This window comes from Glycine max, chromosome 10 (assembly GCF_000004515.6).
Source record: "Glycine max cultivar Williams 82 chromosome 10, Glycine_max_v4.0, whole genome shotgun sequence".
Classification (NCBI taxonomy): domain Eukaryota; kingdom Viridiplantae; phylum Streptophyta; class Magnoliopsida; order Fabales; family Fabaceae; genus Glycine; species Glycine max.
This window is the reverse complement of record NC_038246.2, coordinates 31,291,624-31,313,865: the sequence shown is the minus strand read 5'-3', so window position 1 is coordinate 31,313,865 and position 22,242 is coordinate 31,291,624. Positions and strand designations below refer to the sequence as shown.

The 22,242-nt window shown below is 34.2% G+C and overlaps 1 non-coding gene across 1 annotated transcript; it reads left to right on the top strand.

Annotated features, from left to right (window-relative positions):
* Positions 1-4,034: 4,034 nt before the first annotated feature.
* Positions 4,035-4,141, top strand: LOC112998295 (small nucleolar RNA R71). The gene has a single exon (XR_003263331.1). It is a non-coding gene; the product is annotated as a small nucleolar RNA R71 (small nucleolar RNA).
* The last annotated feature ends 18,101 nt before the right edge of the window (positions 4,142-22,242 follow it).

The window sequence follows — 22,242 nt, the reverse complement described above, 5'->3', positions numbered from 1 at the left end:
CGGGTTCCTACAGTGGATCCCATCACAATACTCGTCGCCCTTAAAGGGTCTTACAATTGTGTGATTGCACAGTTCATAGTTCACAACTCAATACACACATCTCATCTCAATACACATGTATTTCATCATCCGTCACATGTTCAATTTATCACATACTCACAGTTTGAATCATCATTTCATAACCTCAACATAACAATTTATACAAAATATTTTATCACAACATGGAATGTAAAACCTCTGAAATAGTTCCTCACAATTGTATCAAACTCAACTAATCAAAATCATGGGTTAACACAAAAACATCAAGAACACTCAAGTTTATCAATTAATTCTCATCAGGACATCAATTGGTACATAGAACACAATAATATTGTATTCATAATCATAAAGAAAAATTATAATTCAATAAACATCCCAAAATAAACCCAAATTTAGTTCTCTAAGGATCCCTACACATGTTCATTCTAACCCCCAATTGCGATAAACTCATCCCTTACCTCTGAGCGGACTCACGTGCCTTCAGCTAGCGATAGTAACATCTCTAGCGGTTTCCTGAGATTCTTTCAGTTATTCCTTCCTCTGACTGCTCCGATAGAATTCCCAAGCGTCAGAGAGACGGAGAAGAGATTGAAACCTCCACTTATACTGTCTTCATGCGAATCCTTTTTCTCCCTCAACGAAAACTATCTTGAAAATCCCAACGGTGAAAGTGTGCGCAATTAACTTTCAAATAAAATATCCAAATTTCATAAAAATCCAACGGTTAACGAAACCGGGATCATAGTTTTACCGAGACAGTTTTGGGTTTCTGCGGGAAAATAAAAGGCTACAATGCGAAGGATATTTCTCTTAGCTTAGACATAATATCAAAATTCCAAACGGTGAGAATGCTGAGAATTGGGTTGTGAACGTGGTGCTCAAATTTCACAATGATCCAACGGTGAATGAGTCTGAGATTGTCATTTTTCTAAGATAGGTTAGGTGGCCTGCGGAAAAAAGAGAAAAAAACGAAATTGTGAGGCAGAGGAGGCTGAGGAGTCAGTCCGAAAACTGACCTATCATGTTGCTATTTATACCTAGGGGCATTTTCGACCTATTATTTACTCTATTTATTTATTTATTATTTTATAAAAACAAACTTTATTTTATTCTCTATCAAACAAATAAATAAAATACCCTTTTTATTTTCTCTCAAATCATTATTTTAATTAATAATTATATTTCCTTATTTATTTATTTATAAAATATCATCATTATTTTTAAAATTCTATTTATTTATAAATAAGAATTCTTTTTAATCTAGTTTACGAAAATTGGGATGTTACAGTATTGAAATAGGTTGAACCGTCGTAACACGCAGTGTCGTAAAATGTGTCTACATTTACAATGACGGTTTCAAAACCATCTTTATAGATTGGCCTTTCTAAGATGGTTCTAGGAATAACCATTGATCAAAGCCGTACTCGAATCAAATAAACATTAAAAATGCAGTATCTAGGAAGTGATCCTAGGTCGTCTCCCAACGAGCAATGGTCAACCAAACGTTCATAACAGATAGTAATAAATAGTAACGAATTAGGGGGGTTGTTTGTTTTTGCAATTTAAACAACGAACAAATTTTAATTAGAAAATAACATAATTAAAACATGTTGTTTCCCCTTGATTCACAAGCAAGTCTCTTATCCTAGGTTACGAGGATTTATCCCTAACCAGTTCAACCACTTAGTCCAACCATAAATTAAATTACTAAGAGAAAATTAACATAAGGATGTCATTATGTGATTAAGCAACACATACACCAATTAATCATGAACGAAACTGATCATTAAGCATGAACATAAATTAAGCGCAGAGACAATTAATCAAGCACTAAGCATGCATGGATTAATAGCAACAAATACAGAGTAATTGGTGAATAAGAAAAACTGATCAGAATTCAATAGTAATAACAAAACCTCAAAGAGAGTTGTGCTTGATCCTCAAGAGAAAACAACGCTGTAGACTTAGCCTTCCATTAATCAGCAGAAAACGAAATTGTAAACTGAAGCATAAACGAAATTGTAGAAAACGAATTTTATTCTACGTGAACAGTGCGCATGAACAGTAAAAACTGAAATTCTAAAACCCTAGAATTATTCTCCTCTCCAAAAACCTCTCTAAACTAAAACTCTGGTGCTGTTATATAGGTCCTCAGCCCCAAAGCTTACAAATCTATTTTAAGTCCAAGCCCATAAACGAAATAAAATAAAATCTGGACAAGATAAGATAAGATTGGATGAAATAAAACCTGGATGAAATAAAATCTGGATAAGATAAGATTTGATAAAATAAAATTGTCTACTCTCTTCAAGTCCAAGCTCAATTCTGGATTCAATCCCAATTGCTTATAATTTTCCTGAAATTAAATTAAAAATACAAAATTAGTCAAGTAGGCCCAAATGATAAAAGTGCATAATTAATTTGACAATTAAGGCTAATCAGTAATTAAAATGGTGACAAAAAGGGTTAAGAAATAGGCTAATCTTATCAATTATCTCAGCACGAAAAAACAGAATAATCCTCAGATGGATGTTTCATGGCGTCAAGAATGTTAAAATGAAAAAAAATATCACCAAATTCCATATCTGTAGATTGCAAAGGTCCAAGAGATAAAGAATTGAAAATGGACAAAGGCATGACACTAACTGATGCTCCTAGATCTAGCATGGCATTCTCAAATTTACTGTTCCCAATAATGCAAGGTATACAAAAAGTACCTGGTCCTTACATTTCTCAGGAATGTGAGGAACAAATTTACCTATCAATGCTGACATATTTCTGCCCATGCTAATCATTTCATTGCCTTTGAGCTTCCTTTTGTAGGTGCACAACTCCTTTAGAAACTTGACATATCTTGGAATTTGCTTGATGACATCTAGCAAAGGTATGTTCACCTCTACTTTCCTGAAGGTCTCCAAGATCTCCTTTTCCACTTCTTCCATTTTTTTGTTTGGAATTGCTCTAGGTGGGAATGGAAGAGGGATAAGAGGCTGTTGTAAGTCAGAATTACTAGAAGAAGGTCCACTTGCATGAAAATTTTTGTTAGGAAACTTTCTCTTTTGTGCAACTATCTCATCCTCTTTTTCAGGTGTAGAATGAAGCTTGACAGGTTCAGGTGCAGGTGCTGCTACTAGTGGAGGCACTTGAATTTGGTTGCTAGACCTCAAGCTGATGACACTCACATTTTTCGGATTTTGTACAGTTTGTGAAGGCAATTTGTCAGAATTTTGGGACTAAGTTTGGTTCAACTGAGTAGCCATCTGCCCCATCTGATTTGTCAGACTCTGAATGGAGGCTCTTGTCTCTTGTTGAAATTGCATATATTGGATGGTCATTTGCCTCACTAACTCTTCTAAGAAAGGTCGAGGAGGAGCCTCAGTTGCTCGTTGTCTTTGTTGTGACTATTGTTGTTGCTACTACTATTGTTGTATTGAAGGAGGAACATATGGCTTGCTTGGACCAACAACATTCTGAAAAGGAGGGACAAGCTGTTGTTGTTGTGGAGGACTTGCCCATCTCAGATTTGGATGATTTCTTCAACCTGAATTTTATATGTTGCTTGAAAAATCATAATTATTCTGTTGTTGTTGGTTTTGCTGCTGAGGGGGTTTATTATAAATGTTTGCAGCATAAGCTTCAAGTTGTTCATTGACTCTAGATTGCTGCAAAGAATAAAAAAGATCTGTATGGTGATCTGCAGATTTCTGATTCATGACAAGCTGAGTTACTAGGTTAACCAAGGCATCAAGTTTTTCCTCAAGCTTTTTATTTTCAGTAGATGAAGATGAATTCGTGGCCACCTCATGGACTCCTCTAAGGACAATAGCATCATTTCTTGCACTGAATTATTGGGATTGGAAGCCATCTTCTCAATCAAATTCCTAGCCTCGGCAGGAGTCATATCACCAAGGGCTCCACCACTGGCAACATCAATCATACTCATTTCCATGTTGCTAAGTCCCTCATAGAAATATTGCAGAAGGAGTTGCTCAGAAATTTGGTGGTGAGGACAGATTGCACACAATTTCTTGAATCTTTCCCAGTACTCATACAAGCTCTCTCCACTAAGTTGTTTGATGCCTGAAATGTCATTTCTGATGGCAGTGGTCATAGATGCAGGGAAGAATTTCTCCAAGAACAACCTCTTAGCAACAAGAAATGGACCTAGGAGCAAAGTAGTATAGCCAATCTTTTGCCACTCCCTCTAGAGAATGAGGAAAAACCTTTAGAAATATATGATCTTCTTGGACATCAGGGGGCTTCATGGTGGAACAAACAATATGGAACTCCTTAAGATGCTTATGAGGATCTTCACCTGCAAGACCATGAAACTTGGGTAGCAAATGTATTAGTCCAGTCTTGAGAACATATGGAACACCCTCATCAGGATATTGAATGCACAAGCTTTCATAAGTGAAATTAGGTGCAGTCATCTCCCTAAGAGTCCTCTCACGAGGTGGAGATTGAGCCATGTTCTCAGTAGTCGAATGCTCAAAATCAAAATATTCAAAATCACCAACAACAAAATGCTCAAAATGCACAGAATGACTAGGATGCACACTATTTCTAACTAATCTATGAAAGGTTCTATCTATTTCATAATCAAAGGGTTGTAAATCACCTGGATTGCCCCTAGTCATGCACTATATGCAGCAAATCATGTGTTTCTCAAACAAGCACCAGGGGAGGGTTAAAACTACAACTATAGTCAAACGGTATCCAAATGAGCTGAAATTTTGTGAGCAACACCCTAAAATCATGAAAAGATAGCACAAAAATTTTTAGACAAAAATTCAAAGTCTAACTATGAAAAATGCCTGAGGAAAGTTTAGAAAAATAAGACAATAATACTAAAAAAATAAAAAATAAAACTTAGTAAACGACTGATTTTTCAAGTTTAAAATGGCAACTGACCTGCACAGGTCAGTTGCCATGGCATGAGAAATTTTCTTCTACCCCAAATGCATATATAATAATAGTCATTCTGATAACTGGAGCACAAATTATGACTGTTTTAAGTTTTGCTAAAAACAAGTCCCCATAATTTTTGTCTCTCTCAAATTCAGCCACACCAAGTGCTTCTGGTATTTTTCATACAAAATATGGACCAAAAGAAACTACCACACAAAATATCATCCAAAAATAACAACTTTAACTATCAAAACAAAAATCGCCAATTAAATTGCAAAATCAATCGCTAGTTCAGTTGTTAAACACTGTTCACAGCATTACAAAAAAAAAATCAGCATTATGCAAAATCAGTCACAATTTTGTGAGCAACTGAAACAGAGAAGCACTAAACAGGGGACGCGACTGAAATACGAAACAGAACACTACACAAAACAAAACAACACACACTCACACACTAAACAACAGAGCTAGACTCAAAACAACTAAACACTATTATAAACCTTTGGACCACTACTCCCCGGCAACGGCGCCAAATTGGATCGAGACTGTACCTGAATCAAATAAATATTAAAAATGCAATATCTAGGAAGTGATCCTAGGTCGTCTCCCAACGAGCAATGATTAACCAAACGTTCATAACAGATAGTAATAAAATAATAACGAATTGGGGGGGGGGTTGTTTGTTTTTGTAATTTAAACAGCGAACAAATTTTAATTAGAAAATAACATAATTAAAACATGTTGTTTCCCCTTAATTCACAAGCAAGTCTCTTATCTTAGGTTATGAGGATTTATCCCTAACCAGTTCAACCACTTAATCCAACCTTAAATTAAATTACTAAGCGAAAATTAACATAAGGATGTCATTATGTGATTAAGCAACACATACACCAATTAATCATGAACGAAACTAATCATTAAGCATGAACATAAATTAAGCGTAGAGACAATTAATCAAGCACTAAGCATGCATGAATTAATAGCAACAAATACAGAGTAATTGGTGAATAAGAAAAACTGATCAGAATTCAATAGTAATAACAAAACCTCAAAGAGAGTTGTGCTTGATCCTCAAGAGAAAACAACGCTGGAGACAAAAATTACGTGAACAGTGCGCATGAACAGTAAAAAATGGAATTCTAAAACCCTAGAATTATTCTCCTCTCCAAGAACCGTCTATAAAAGTGAGACATACTAAGAAGGTTTTTATTATAACCATCTTAATATGTCATTTGTGTGTAAGACTTTCTACAACGGTTATTCGTAGAACCGTCTTAAAATATGAGACATACTAAGACGGTTTTTGTTGTAATTGTCTTAGTATGTCATTTGTGTGTAGGACTTTTTACGATGATTATTCGTAGAACCGTCTTAAAATGTGAGACATATTAAGACGGATTTTACTGTAACCGTCTTAGTATGTTATTTGTCTGTAAGATTTTTTACGATGATTATTCCTAAAACCGTCTTAGAAAGTGAGATATACTAAGACGGTTTTTGTTGTAACCATCTTAGTATGGTTTAATTTTTTTTTTAATTTTTTTGGTGGTGTTTTAGTTTTTCTATACATTAATTTGAAGCAAAACTACTCATCATTTTCAACAATTTTAAAATCATTTAATTACATAATTCAAGCATTTACATAATTAATGATAGTCTATAGTTTTGCAAGAATTTAAAATTACTATACAATATCTAACATTGCTAACATCAGTTGTAAGTTGTCTACAAATTACAAAATTTCACAACACAACTTTCATAAAAGCACATGAATGGAGTATTTATTTGACCTCATCTTGTTTATCTTGTTACCTTTGTAAACAGTGGCGAAACCTCCCTCACCAAGTTCTCTTCAAGAGTCAAAGTTTTTGTTAGCTTCCTCTAGTTCCTCATCGGTAAGAAGATAGACTTTGAGACGTGTTAGTTGTAGATGCAAAAGTGTCTCCGCTTGAAGGAGCAATGAATAGTTTCATGCTTCTTTGTTTCTTATAAGCAGTTTTTCTCCTTCTTTGCATCACAAAGTACACACATCCAAGAATGACAACAAGGGCTACAAATGCTCCTATACTAGTAGCGCCTGACAACAACATCAATAACAAACATCACATTACTGAAATTTTATTAACAAAATGGAAGTAATTTAAGTATGTACCAAAAAATTAATGAAAAGAAAGTTACCTATTGCAACACTTACTTTGTTGCTACTTGCAATGTTCCAAACAAAAAAGATGTCAAAACAAGGAATCAGATAAGGACACAAGAGGGATCAAAAGATGTACCTTCCCATGTAAATTGGACTTCCAAGAAAAATTATGGATAGGAGAGCAGAAGCTCTAGGTTGAAGTGGATTATAAAGAGCAACCATGGTTGGCCCCAAGATCTTATTGCACCATGTAATGAGTCCATAATTAAGGGCAGATCCAATAAATCCCTGAACAAACAAGGAAATTGATTAAAAGTTGATATAAGGATCACCGAGTGTTTATCAAATCAAAATAAAATAAAGATCACTTAGTTCTAAAATGCTAGAACAAACAAGACTTGCATCCCTTTCATGCCTCAAATAAGTTATGGTTCATATAACTGGGGATGTGCCACAACACTTGGTTGCTACTTGCTAGTATTAAATATGGCAGGGACAAAGGCTTTACCAAAACTAGTTCAGTGATTTTATGATTCTATTTTTCAATTGTCGGGAATGATTTTGGCTAAATTAATTTGCAGAACAAAACTCTGGTCACCATTGGGTACACAAACATTTGGTTCCAAAATCCAAATGAATCTGATTAGCTTTGTTCTTTGCTTTTTTCCTTTTTAATTAATATCTATACATTAACAAATGAAAAAAGAAACGAAAAGAACAAAAAAATATATAGTATTAGGCAGGGTTGATATTATTAACAAGTTGCATACCAAGTAAGCTTTCAACTTGACAAGGGGCATTAAAGAATATAGTATTAGGTAAACTCATAGGCAATGGACTACATAACACAACTTCCAAATCTTGGTTTTAAGAAGATCAGAACTTGCTTTGGATTTACTTAAGCTTATGGGTGTTCCAGCTCTCTCTTCCTAGCAATATTCTCCAATTTCACCAAGATCCTTGAGTTGCCTTCAAAATATTTGTTTGAAGCTTCCAAATGTGGTTCTTAAGAAGCTCAGAACTTGCTTGCTTTGCTTGCCATAAATTTCTTAGGCTGATGGTTATTCCAGCTCTTTGGAAATTTTATCTTTCTAGCAATATTCCCTAACTTCGCCAACATCCCTGAGTTGTCTTTCAAACATTGTTTTTTGGTCGAACTCAATTTCATGTTTTTATTTATTAGTTGGGAATAAATTTTCTTGTAAAAAAGTGAGAATGCTTCCATTAAAAAAATGAAATTTGAAGTGTTCAAGAATAAAACCACACAAATGATGAATAAAGAATATGGACGACAATGATCAGAGATAACTAATAACAGCTGATACTGAAGGTTGATTTAAAATTCTAGTGACTTATAGCATAAATAACGACTATTGTTTTAGACTGTGTCAATCTCCAGTCAGTTGATTCATTAGTTGCAAAGAATGATGTAGTTACCATCAATACAACTCCAAAGAAGTATGAATATGTTGTGACAAATAGGTTTGCAGGATACTTTTTTAATAATGGAGCCTGAAAAAATTTTATGATAATAAATTAAACATAACAGATTGAAGTTGTTCAAAAATGAAGCCGAGAAAGCACAATTAATCTGATCACATAAGAAATTTATATGACCGAATCTGAAGTGTGGCTTTTCTGCTAATAAATTATTCAATCCAACAAGCATGACAACTTTGGGAATCAACCAATAATGCAATGTGTGAAGTTACAATATTTTAATGGACATGGAGAAAAATATGTTTCCGTCGTGAGTTTGTGATTGCCAAAGAAAATTAAGAATGGAAATAACTAACTCAGTGTTGTTGGTTTCCCCCTTCTATATTTATACCAATACACCACAAGCGCAATACAGGAGAAATATGCATATCCAAATGACAATTAGTAAAGTAATGACTAATCCCTATAAATCCCCCTCAAGCTAGAGCATTAATCATGTTTAGCCTGTTTCAGAATTTCAATTTTGTTTTTATAATTTTATAATTTATTATTTGTTTGTTCTCTTGAAGTTTTCTTATAAAATCTTGTCTCAATTATTTTTCACTTATAGGATAATGTTAGGGACAGGCACCCAAAACCAAAGCAATGCATTCTTAAAGTTTGTTGGCAAGAGGACAAACATTGGATGGAAATACTATACAGTTGTTAGAGGAAGTGACACAAATGAGATATTTTGAAACTACTGCAAGAAGGTTATGAAAGGAGAAATTACAGGGGGAAAACATTGGAGAAGTTAATTTTGTCTCTCTTCCTCTCTCTCATGGGTCTCCAAATCAAAGTGAATTATATACACCTTTTTGGTTTATAGGATAGCAGCTTTTATAACTATATTTCACTCTGATTTCCCTAAAGGTCTTCAAGACGAATGCTTAATACATGTTGATTAAAGAGAAAATAACTCAATATTATTATTACAAGTACTCGGGCAAACATGCTACAACGGCCCTCCTACTCTAATATGCCCTCATTATCAATATCACTACAGAAATTGCATTACATTCACAATCAAGTCTCAATTGTACCAAAAAAGTATGTTATAATCTTACCAAGTAAAAAGCTTGGTACAATCTTCTACACAACAATGAGGTTAAGCAACTAGGAAGCGGCAGACCAAGGATACCAGAACTTGAAATAATGTAACATGCTGAAATATCTAAAGATTCAACTGATGAACTAGTCTTAGTATGACTATAACTAGAAGCTTTAACAGGGAAAATAAGAAGCGGATTAAGTAAAAGCCAATGACTGATTCTTAGAATGATACCATTAGTACATTGCCATATAGCATAACAATTTCATGCTATGAAAATGGTATACAACTTCCATAAATAAAAATATTACCAGTCCAAAAACAATTTCAATTTTGTACTTTGAACCTTGTTTGATACCCTCTTAATTGTCCAACCTGAAATGCATATCAAATTGACAAATAACAATAGAAAAAACTTCAGATCATACATACAAAGAGACATGGCACAAAATTAATTGTAAAAACAATGAAGATATAAATCACATCAAAGTTAGCAACACCAACAACAATGGGATCCAAAAAAATTGTATCCAAAGCATTGTTGGTAAGTTGCATATCTCAAAACACTCTCTCATACATTCTTTTTAACACACTTCTTGTTAATACTGAAATATAATGTACATCATAAAATTTTGTAGGTTTAACTCATTGCTTAAGGAGTCTCACTCATCATTTTGTAATTCTTAATGAATTTTAATCAATAGTAGAAAATGTGTGTTAAATAGTGTAATGGTTTCCATGGATCTTGTTTAGTTGATTGAAGATAATGCGTAAGTCATAAAATTTTTATATATTTTTTATTATAGATAAAAAGAAAATAGTGTGATGTTTTTTGTACTTTATTTTTTATTTTATATCATATGGTTTGTTAGTCATGGTCTAAGAAAATCATTTGATACATGGGATCAGATTCTGTGTCATGTCTTTGTCTTATGAATGTTTTGTGAAATGATTTGAAGGCAAAGGAGGAGAATCACAGACATTATAAGTGACATCATGTGTAAGAGAAAGGAGCATTTTACGATGGAGAGGTATCTATTAGGCCACTTGCTGAACTACAATGATGAAAAAGGACAAATGCTAAGCGATGACCAAATTGCTGATAATGTAATTGGGGTCCTATTTGAAGCTCAGGATATTACAGCAAGTGTTCTAACCTGGATTCACAAGTATCTTCAGGATGACCACAAACTTCTTGAAGCAATAAAAGTAAGACTTGTTTTTTGTCTCCCAAAAAGATTTTGAAAATCCATGTAGCTCACAAGTGTTGAAAAGTTTATGCTAATTAATGAGTCAACAAAACTGTTTTGCAGGTAGAGAAAATGGGAGTATATGAAGCTAATGAAGGAGGGAACATGCCATTGACATGGGGTCAGACCTGAAATATGCCAATTACTCATAGGGTATGGTATATACTATATACTGCTGTAAATAATGTGATGCAACAAAATTCCATGTCTTGGGTTAATTTCAAGACAAGTTGATGAATATATATTTCTCATTACGATCTTGTTTAAAAGAAAAATCTGTTTAAAAAATGGCCAAAAACATGTGAAACTTAAATGAGAGCAGTTGAAGGGGGAGCTATGTAGCAAAACTTAGAAAAAAACCTAGAAATGAAAAGATTTTCAAAAAAAGCAGCTTAATTAACAACCAAGTTAACACATCTAACAAGTGAATTTTTCATTCTATGACAATGTGAACTTAACCCAATGTCATGCATGTGAGTTCAAACTTCTTACTAGCTTATTTGTCAACTGTAATTATCACAAGTTCATTTATAAAGATTTTAAAAATTTTAACGTGCGACTTCTACTTTTAAAATAACAGAACATAGTTATTAGATGCTTCAAATGATACAATACTCACAAATTTTACCTCCGAAATATTCAATTTTCAAAGTAAGCAATACTCCATTTTAGTTATATCACTAAGTAAATGTGAGTTTCCAATTTTTTAAAAATATTTATTAAGTCAACAATCTTATTTAACTTGACTATTCATCCGTTTATTTGGATGACAGAATTGCATTCTAAATTTCTAATTACTCCGTATGAGGTTAATTATTAATTGCTCCACTTTACATTAGTAATTAGTAAATACATATATAACCTATTTTAATTGCTCCACTTTCAAATTCTAAATTTTTAATTATATCTAACAGGTAGAACAGATCCTAATCAAAACACTGGGATTTGCATTCAAAACTCACGTGTCATGGCTGCTGAAGACCTAGTTCCTATGCTGAGTTCCTTCAAAACCTTCTTGGGCAGGGCATGGAGGGAATATTCAAGGACCGTGTTCTTGCAAACTTACCTTGATTTGTTGGTAGACCCTACAGGGTGGTTGGAGTGGAAAGGCAATTTTGCCCTCCACACTTTGCATTATAGAGAGTACAAGAACCTTGGTCCTGGGGGTTCCACAATAGGTAGAGTGAAATGGGGTGGTTACCATGCCATAACAAGTGCAACTGAAGCATCCAAATTCACAGTTCAGAATTTTATTGCTGGGAAATCATGCTCTATGGCCACGGGGATTCCATTCTTATTTGGACTCGATGATTAAGGGTGTGGTTAATTTGAAGAGGTTGCACGATTTATTTTAAGTTCTTTTTAATTTATTATAGTACAAAGTTGTTATGTAAGCATATAATCAAATTGATTACTCAAAGACAACCAAAAGTCTTTGAGAATTATTGATAACAAGTTGTTTGATATGTTGTCTTCGTGTAAGTTCTATGTACTTATTGCATTAAAATGATAACATCTATTATATATGCTTCAAATGCTATTCTTAATCACTTATATACAGAAGAATGGAGTATCAATCTTTTGGAAGAGTCCCAACAGCAAAAGGGGCTAACATAATGCAGGCATTGAAGGTGATGGTAGTTTCGCCTGTTGGTGCCTGGCTGATATATTAGGTCAAGCACTCAACAAACAATACAGAGAACTATAGCGATCAAACCAAGCTTGATGAAGGACATGGAGTTCTTTTGTTGGGGGAAAAAAAGATGCCATCACGGTTAGATGAAATGGCTTTTCCTGACTCAGGAAATGCAGATTTTGCAGCAGAAGCTAAAGAGTCAAGTAATGGTAGGAATGATGAGTCTGATGGAGCCAAGGAAGATAAGGCTCAACAAGAGTTATTGAGGCAGAAATATAGAAAAATGTGCAGTAAGTTATTGAGCTTCAAGAACACAAATAAATAATCAGGAGGGGGGATCAAAGGAGAAATATAGAAAAATGAAAAATGAAAAATGTGAGCAATATTGTTCATAACATCAAACCATCCATCATCTTCTCATCTCATCAGCTCAAAGTCAATAGAATTATTATGGACAATATTTTTTTTCTAAATATTTCACTCAATTATGAATTCAAGACTCAAATTTAAAATAATTAATTAAACTGGAATAATGTTATCCCAGTTAATTCAGATGCTTGATAGTGCATTTAGGTGTATATTGATATTGCAACTTTGCATTAAGGTTTACAGGAAAAAGGCTACACACAGCCCAAACAATAGAGCTAGGCCAAGAGGCCGAAGCTGGAACAATAATACCCCCAACCACACTTGCTTATAAACCTAAAGTAAATAAAATCAAAAATTATTTCTTGAACTAAGCCGTACTTAAATCATTATCTTGTTTACCTTAAAAACCATTGTCAGATATATCTTGTTTACCCTAACTGTGATATGCTTAGGTATATGCTTACATCTTTGGTGCAATCTACAATCCATAGTTATTGCTATTGCTCCACTATATATAATAGAGACTTATAGGTTATTAATTAGACGATGTCTAGGGTGCGAAAGTTAAACAACTTTCGCACCGTGCGAAAGTTTCGCTTTTTTCAACGTAATCAACATGAACCGTTCGATTAGCGAAAAGAAAATCTAACGGTCCTTATTTTTTCCTTGCTACCGGTAGTGAATGGATGCCTCGTTTTCTCCGTCTGGTTCCCCCCACGTGCGATTGAAGAGCCAAAGCTTCCCTGGACTACTTTTCTGCTTTCCTCAAAAGGTTTTTTCAAAAGCAAAGGAAACAATCAGCCCCTTTTGGAGAACGACGGGTGGGTTTGTCTTCTCCGTGCGCTAATTCCATCGTGGAAGATTTGATTTTTAAAGCAAAGCAGTTGGGTGCTCATCATTTCGTATCAGAGCTCAGTTCTAGGGTTGGGTTTGAGTTACCTTTTTGTCCATTATATTAATGAATTATGTTGATACTGACGTTTTGACACAATTTGGTTGTTTGCTTTCTTCAATTTGTTGTTGTTATCATACTGTGCTGCATATTTGTTGTTGGTATTGATTTCTGTTAAGTGTTAAACATGACCTTGTGTTGTGGGGAATGCTAATGTAGTGAATCTGTTGCTGCAAGTTTCAAGTTGTGTTGATTGCAAGGTTGCAAAGTTCGTTATAAAAAAAAAAAAGAAATTGCAAGTTGTGGCTGTTCTTTATTAAATTCAGTAGAAAAAAAAAGACAAGAAAAAAACAACACACAGTACAACAGTTGTAGTCAATAAATTTCCTTGCACCCCACTTGTTTGATAAAATTGGTAAGTGTGAAGTGTGTTGTCTAATCCTTATTTTCCATATAATTTGTTCTTACAGGTAGTGAAATTGTTGTTTGCTACTTCCGTTTTGTTGGTGTTGAAAATTTTGTGTCAAGTTTTGTGAGTGTTACTGTTGAAAGTTATTGTTGATCATAGATTGTTGCAGTCTTTGTAAGAACCATAAGTTATAGAACGAGTGGAAAAAGGGTAGAGAGTACATTTGCTGAAAAGCCTAATAGTGTGAAACACTTGAGTGAAACAGTTTGGTGAGGTTTTTTTTTTTAGACTTTGTTCATGGGTGAGAGAAAGGGACCTCCATCCCCTACTAGAGATCATAGGATGTTGTTAGATGCATTGGATGAACGAAGTTTTGAGGGAACATACAGAGGGAATTTATGAGAGGCTTGAGAGTTTAGAAAACGAAAGTCTGAATTGGGAAAATGACCAACATGGAGATAGGGATAGACGTCAGTTTGGTATTTTGTTTTTGTGTTTGTCATGCCAAAAAATTGATCTGTGAATATCAGACAAATATCTACAAATATTACACCGTTGAGTAGTCGTTTTGTTGTTTGGTTGTTATTTTGTAGTCATGTTTGTTTTGCAGTTTGGGTTGCGTGAAAAATTGTAAAAAGTTTTTAGATGTGAATATTTTAATGGGATCAAGAGTTATAATTAAGTGTAGTTGTCGGTGTCTCTGCGTAGTGGTGCCATGGAAAGGAGTTCGTCATCGTACACCTTCGAGGCCCGAAGTCGCGTGTTTTGTCTGTGTAACATAGAGGCTCCACTAGTGACATCGTGGACTGAGGAAAATCCAGGGAGGCGTTTTTATGGTTGTGGTCTATACAAGGTAAGGAATATTAATTTGGTGCATATGAAAAAAAAAAAGAATTCGGTAGGGATTGCTTTATGTGTTAATTGTTCATTGTTATTGGTTATGTAGGATATAGGTACGAAAGGGTGTAATTTTTTTCAGTGGCATGATCCAGTTGGCAACAATCGACAAAAGAAAATCATTGTAGGGTTGATGAAGGAGGTTGATGAATTGAAGTTGAGGGAAAAGGATTTGCAAACCATGATTAGTGAGATGAAGATGAAGGAAAAATGTTTATGGATTGTATTGGTTGTTTGTTGAGTCTGTATTTGCTTCTTATTGTGTTTATTATGTAGCAGAGGAGTGTAATTTGATAATGTAGGAGGGGGAGAATGTTGGTTTTTAACTTTTTGGTAGCTTAAGTTGTGGAATTAGGCAAATTGTTGTAGTGTGCACTGTAATTGTCAAATTGTTGAATTGTGTAATTGTAGCTTAAGAATTTAATGAACCACTTCAGCCATGTACAGCTCAAGTTGTCCATTTGGCATAATATATAATATATGTACATAGTAATTAATGAAATGAAGTTTTTAATAAAAACGTATTTTGTTAAATTAGAATTTTTATAGATAGTAAAATTGTTTACTTATACCAGATACGAATAACAAATCATTTTAATTGTGACATTTTTGTATATAATTATTACAAAAAGCTTATATGGTATTTAGATAGTCAGGTAGAATAAATAAATTTATGTGTTGTAGAGTTGCGAAAGTTGGTAATAATGGGAAGTTCAAAAAAGTTTAATAACATGGCTGATATAACAAAAATGGAACTGGTGCGTAGGGCCGAAGAATGCAAAGAAAGGCAACGGGCCCAACGATTGAAAATAAACCCAATGTGCAAATAGCAAGGTGGTGAGTACGGCCCAAGGAATGCAAACAAAGGCGACGAATGCAACATTTTGCCAATGGGCCCAATTCGTCAAGACAAAGCGAAGATGCAAATACGAAATATTGATAATATACGTCAAATATGGAAATTGTTCAGGAAATTAAAAAATATAGACAAGTTAAAATGACATTAAAATAATTTAACGATCCCAATTAATTTTGCGGCGGATCACCATTTCCCATATTTTGTCGTAGATCCTGCAATAGAAGGAGAGCTCATCACCGTGTGACAAATCACTAGCCCTGAGGAAATCATACCATGGTTGTAAAACATATCTGTTCATTCCATCAAGGGCCTCAACTTTCCACTGTAATGGAGGTCCAACTCTTCTGAGGATGGTCATGTGTTGGCCGCAGGCATTTACATGTGGCATGGCACAATTTGGAAGTCTCTGCAGGGCAGAAAAAATACTGTCATATATAAGCAACAATGTGTATAAGGAACTTCGAAGAGGTTGTTATGGTTACCAGGGGTCGCGGTTCACCAAGCATTGACGGTGAAATTTCTATTGTCCAAACATACTCTCTTGAGAACAAGAGTGGCCTCCCGCAGCTCTAGTGGTGTAGATCGGGGGTGAAAAAAATGTCAAAAGTGTATTTGTTTTCCATTGCCATGAATGTAATGGTCACAGATTCATAAATTTGCAAATCTTTTCTTAAGTGTTGTAGTCCATCGGCAAAGTAGACTTTGTTGTGAAGCTGTCTAACTCTGATATAAAACGGTGTTCCAAGATATGTCAAGCGGACAAAGCGAGGGTATACTTGCCATTGTTTGTGAAAAAAATAAGGTACATCTATGGTGTCCTGCAAAAACCATCATCAGAAAAACATAATGACAATATGGCAACCAAAATGAAAGAAAAAAACAAGCAAAAAATAAGTGGGTAAATAACATAACCGTATCATGGTGGAATGGTGCTGTGAACTGCAAGATTAACGGTTGTGGACAAAGTATGTGACAGATATATGTGGACAATTAAAATAACAGAATGAAATTAATGAGGCTGCAATGAGTAAAAGCAAATAAGTGTTCAGTTAAGAAATTTTGATTTTGATGGACACACGGTACTGCGATAATGCACATTCCAGTGGAATTCAGACCTGTATGAGTTATATTTGGCGTAATCAATGAAAGTCATATTTGGTGTTTCAAATAAAGTTTACGTAATTTACATATAACCTATATGAGTCATTGAAAGTGGGTCAGCGATAAATTATTAAAAAACAGAATGCAAAGGTAACGTAAGCATGCATGAGTGGAATATTGCGATTTTAATATGAACGAACACAAAGGTAACGTAAGCATGCATGAGTGGTTCATAGACAGAACAAATTAGTAGAAGATGAAGAAAATGTAAGCATGTACCGACAAAGGTAACTCAGTTTTTCATTTTACACTTGCCTTGCTTTTCACATATGCAGATGATGAGTCTGAAGTGGTGGTTGTGTCGGTTGATTGGTACCCTGAGTCTGAATTCATGGTTGTATCGGTCTGGGTTGACTGGGAGACGAGTGTTTTCGGATGTTGGGTGTCGGTTTTTGTGTTTATTCGAGTTAGGAAATGGTTAAGGAATGGGGCGTGCATGTAAAAGAAGAAGAGTCTTAAGGAGAAGTGTGGGAGTCACAACTATTTTGCTGAAAAGATTTAAGGGAATGCGAAAGAACTCCCAATTGACGTCGTGTGGTGGTGCAGGCAATTAATGTGGAGTGAGGCATATAATTTAAAACATGGACCGTACGTATGACAATTACGGGAAAATAGCAACGACAGCATACCATCCAAAAAGAGCGTTTCACATGCAATATTAAATATATAAAATCATTGGCCGCATGTGGTTACTGTGTTGCAAATAATTTATAACGAAAATAAATATAATGATGTGTTGCAAATAATTTATGCAGTAGCAGTGTCAAATAGAAACAATTGTTCTAACGACGCGATGGTTACGATCGCAGGTGCAGTCACCATTTGTGACTATCATTGTAAAAAAAATACCCATGGACACAAAATAATGGAAGAAAAACAACAGTCAACGGATGCTCAGTGTTTGCCATGGATGGAGTCATGCCAGTTGCGCTCTGCATTTGTAATCAACTCTCCCCTGCACTGGTTATGTGTCCCTAACAGCAGGATCATTGCCACCTTCATTCTAACGGCCTTTTCTTCTAGCTGCAGTTATATGTCATAAAGTCCAACATTAACATTATGAAGTACATGAAACGAAATATGGACATGGCACATATCAAATTAAAAAAAATTTAAGAAATTTGAATAACATTTGCAATTCTTACCACTCCATACAAAAGACTGACAAAAGACTCCTCCATTTGCATCCATTCAAGGACCCATAATGTTGATTTCTCACTACAGTTAACGAATACACATTTTTTGTGTTTAATTATTTGTCAACAATAACAGTAATTTGTAGTCATTGTGTAATGTATTTAAAAGTCACCTGGATCCACAATTTGGAATTCCTCTAGCTTCAATAATATCCCAACAATCCATTCCATCAAAGCCAATAACGAATTCTTGTGTTGGAAACACAATTTCCAGAACACTAAGCATCACATTTGCCTGTTTATATCATTACTTTTTAGTCAATCATTATATAACAATATGTCATGGATCTGACCGAAAAAACTTTAAAAATATATAAACAAACCATGATTTTAATGGTATCTTTGCGTTGATATGCAGTTTGACTTGTGAGGTCACAATCTAGATGATAAATGTTTCTGTCATTCATGTCTATGACCATGAGATACCAATGGGCTGAATTTTGAATAATTGGAATGTAAATCTGAAAACATATAACGAAATGATAAATATAAAATAAATAAATGTTGACCCTGTAACTATTTGTAGGCAGTTATTTAAATTAATGATCATATTCGTTACTCACGAGCTTCAAGTCCGAAAATGGAGGCATCCAATCCTTTCCATAATGTTCAATCAGAGTTTCCACTGGACTTCCATTAATGACGTCCACCTGTAATGATATTGAAATGACAGTTTTTCGAATGAGTTACAATAATTATAAAAGGTTTATTCATCTTTGTATTGTATTCAATAACCATATAAACAATGATATACCGCAAAGGCTGGTGGCATACACCAAACACTCCTGGTGCGGTACAGTTGGCTGTAAGCAACCTTCAAACACATGAATAGTATTATCTGCAATGCATTGAAAACCAAATTTAAGAACCTTGAATGTTGTCAGTACTTTGTAGCATGTTTTTGCAAAATGCATAGTTTGGAATGATCCATATACCTCCTCCCTTACTGGCTTATTGGGACACAACGAATGAAAGGTTTGTCGTGTGCCCAAGTTGTTTCCTACCCTATATAGAATTTCCTTCCCGCTATCACAAAAATTAAAATAAAAAAACAACAAACATTTCGATTTCAGTGGAATTCCAAGTAAATAGTAGCCATTAATATATATGAACGAAAACTTATGTACAAGTATGAGTATAGTGTCAGCTACATACCTGGGGTCCAGATTAGGGTTGAACACATACGCACAAACCTGTGTCTCCTCAAATGTAAGATTCATGTCCACAGTTGGCTTGAAGCAGCAGGGCATGTCCTGTACTTGTAAAACATATTAATATTATGCAACATTATAGTTAAACAAATAGAAATGGTATTAATTGCAACACCTTAGGAATAGTGTGTGTGTGTATCCCCTACTGGAAGTCGTGCGACTCCTATGAAACATCCGGCTTTGGTTGTTGTTGGTCATGTTTCCAGACGAACTGCCCCTAGTTTGTTGCATTTTTTGGCATTCAAATGTTCTGAATGTTGCTCAATTTTTGGCTTCTTTGAAGTCCGATAACTATGTTGGGGGAAACTCAACTTCCTAGGCGCCATTAAGGTTTCTTTGTTGTTCTTGGCCTGGATTACATGCACGTCAGAAAACGATCCGAACCGAACCAAATTTTATTATGTAAGTTTTTGGCAACACGGATTAATAAATTTGTTTCACCTTTGTTGTCAGTCCAGTAACGTAGTTGCTCATGAATGGTTCCGGTGGGGAGGAGTTATCTGTGGTGTTGACCTGGTTCGGTCCTGAAAGGTTTAGTGTTCTCGGAGACGAGTAGCTGCTTTTACTTCCCTTCATTCCCATTGGCAACGGGTTGATAAATTCATCATCATCGTCGCCTGGTATGAATATTGTTTCAATATTTTTAAAACTTCCCGTCGATTTCGAGTATGCCTCGTTTTTCGTCGACTTTACTGTCGGGGTGGACACCGGCTTCTTAGGGTTTTCACACGGAAGTCTTTGATCATTGACACAAGTATTTTGGGTTCCACTCATTGCTACATCGTCCATAGCATCTTTCGTTGACTCATGCTGGTCTTGCCTGACGAAGTTGCAGATGGCCTTCAACATTGTGTGGTTAGTGTTTTCTATTGCATTCAGTCTTGTTCTGTTCTGGTTGTCCATGTTTTCCAGCGTTTGAGTCAAATGCTTCATGCGAAAGTTCAAATATGTGTAAATCCTCGTAAAGTAACATTCAAACAACCATGTAGTACATATTTCGTTTAATATTTTTGTCATTAATGACAGTTCATATGAAAACATAAATCAGGTGTTAGAGTGAAGGACAATGATATACCTTTATTGCACCGACGACATCATCCAATGTTGCAGTAGCAGAGGTATGACGAACGCCCCCTTCATCCTTTTGGTGAGGCGATGTACCCATTTTGGTTGCGAATGGTTCCTAAGGAAGTTGAAACCAACAACGGGTCAACATGACAAGTGGCGGCATATGATGAATGTTGTGCACCTGCAAATACCAAAAACAAGCTGAAAGCAACATGGTGTACCTGCAAACAATGTTGTGTGTCAGGTTCGTCCTCCGTCCAAACCGATGTTTGCGCCTGTTTGTATGCATTCCTAGTAAGACATGCATCAACGTTGACTAATATCAGAGAAACAACCAACAAAGGTAGTACAACGACTTAAGTATTTGTAATATTTAACGACGACACTCACCGCCTTTCATGTCTTTCTAGGCCATCGCAGTCCATGATTATCAAGTTGGGAAGGTTGATGAGGGTTGCGAAAGAGAGTTTGCTGGGAAGTGGTTGTCGTAGACTGATACTGTAACAGGTAACCCCAGGACGGTGGCTAGAATGATTTTGCAAAGGCACCAAATTGCTAAAGTATTGTCAAATTGACGATAATAACTATATATATATATATATATATATATATATATATATATATATATGTATGTATGTATGTATGTATATATATATTTATTTATGTAAAAATATATAAATATATAAAGATATATATATATAATACAATATATATAATATTTTGACTGAAAGCTGAAGGAAGTGGTTAGTAAAACGATGTTACCTCTAGCTTCCAATGGTAGGACTGATTTGACTGATTTGACGGACACTCATATCAGCCTTTTCGTTTTTGAAAAAGCAAATTTTTTTAAAAATATTGTTTCTTATTATTTGCTCATTGGCTAATAAAGAGAAATTGCGTTTCCGTTCAATATGATTTTTTGTAAATATACTTATAGTTATGTATTACATTAACAAGGAAATTTAATACATTGTTAACATATTGTAATGATATTTAAAATAAGTTCACTAAATTTATTCTACATATATTATTGTAATATTTAAAATTGTTAGTAATGCACATTGTACTAGTCAATATTGTTAACACATTTATGGCAAAAAGAAAAAATGAGTTTATCATAAATATCATATTTTATTAGTGTATTGGTTTTTAATTTCAATTGACAACATTAAATTTGAAAGCAATTTTGACATAATAAGAAATGAGTAAAACAGTATAATGATGCAAATATAAATAATAACAATTAATTAAAATAATAAAAAATTAAATGAAATTTATAAATAATAACAAAGAATTAAAATAAAAACAAATATAAATGAAATATATAAATAATAACAAATAACTAAAACAATATCATGATGGAAATATAAATAATAACATATAATTAAGTAAACATAAAGGTCATCATATAAATAATAAAAACATATAATGAATCCAATATAAATAATAAAATGTAATTAATGAAATATTATTTATGTTGTAAATATAATTTTTAAAATGTTCTACTAGTCATGAATGCAAACCACTATGAACGGGTAGAATGTTCGTTATGTTGACATTTGAGATAAGTACGTAAATATAATTATTATATGCCAAAAAGTGGAAATAGAAAAATAATTTCAATTAAATATTGGTTAGGTCTCTTTTGAAACAGATGTATATTAATTTATA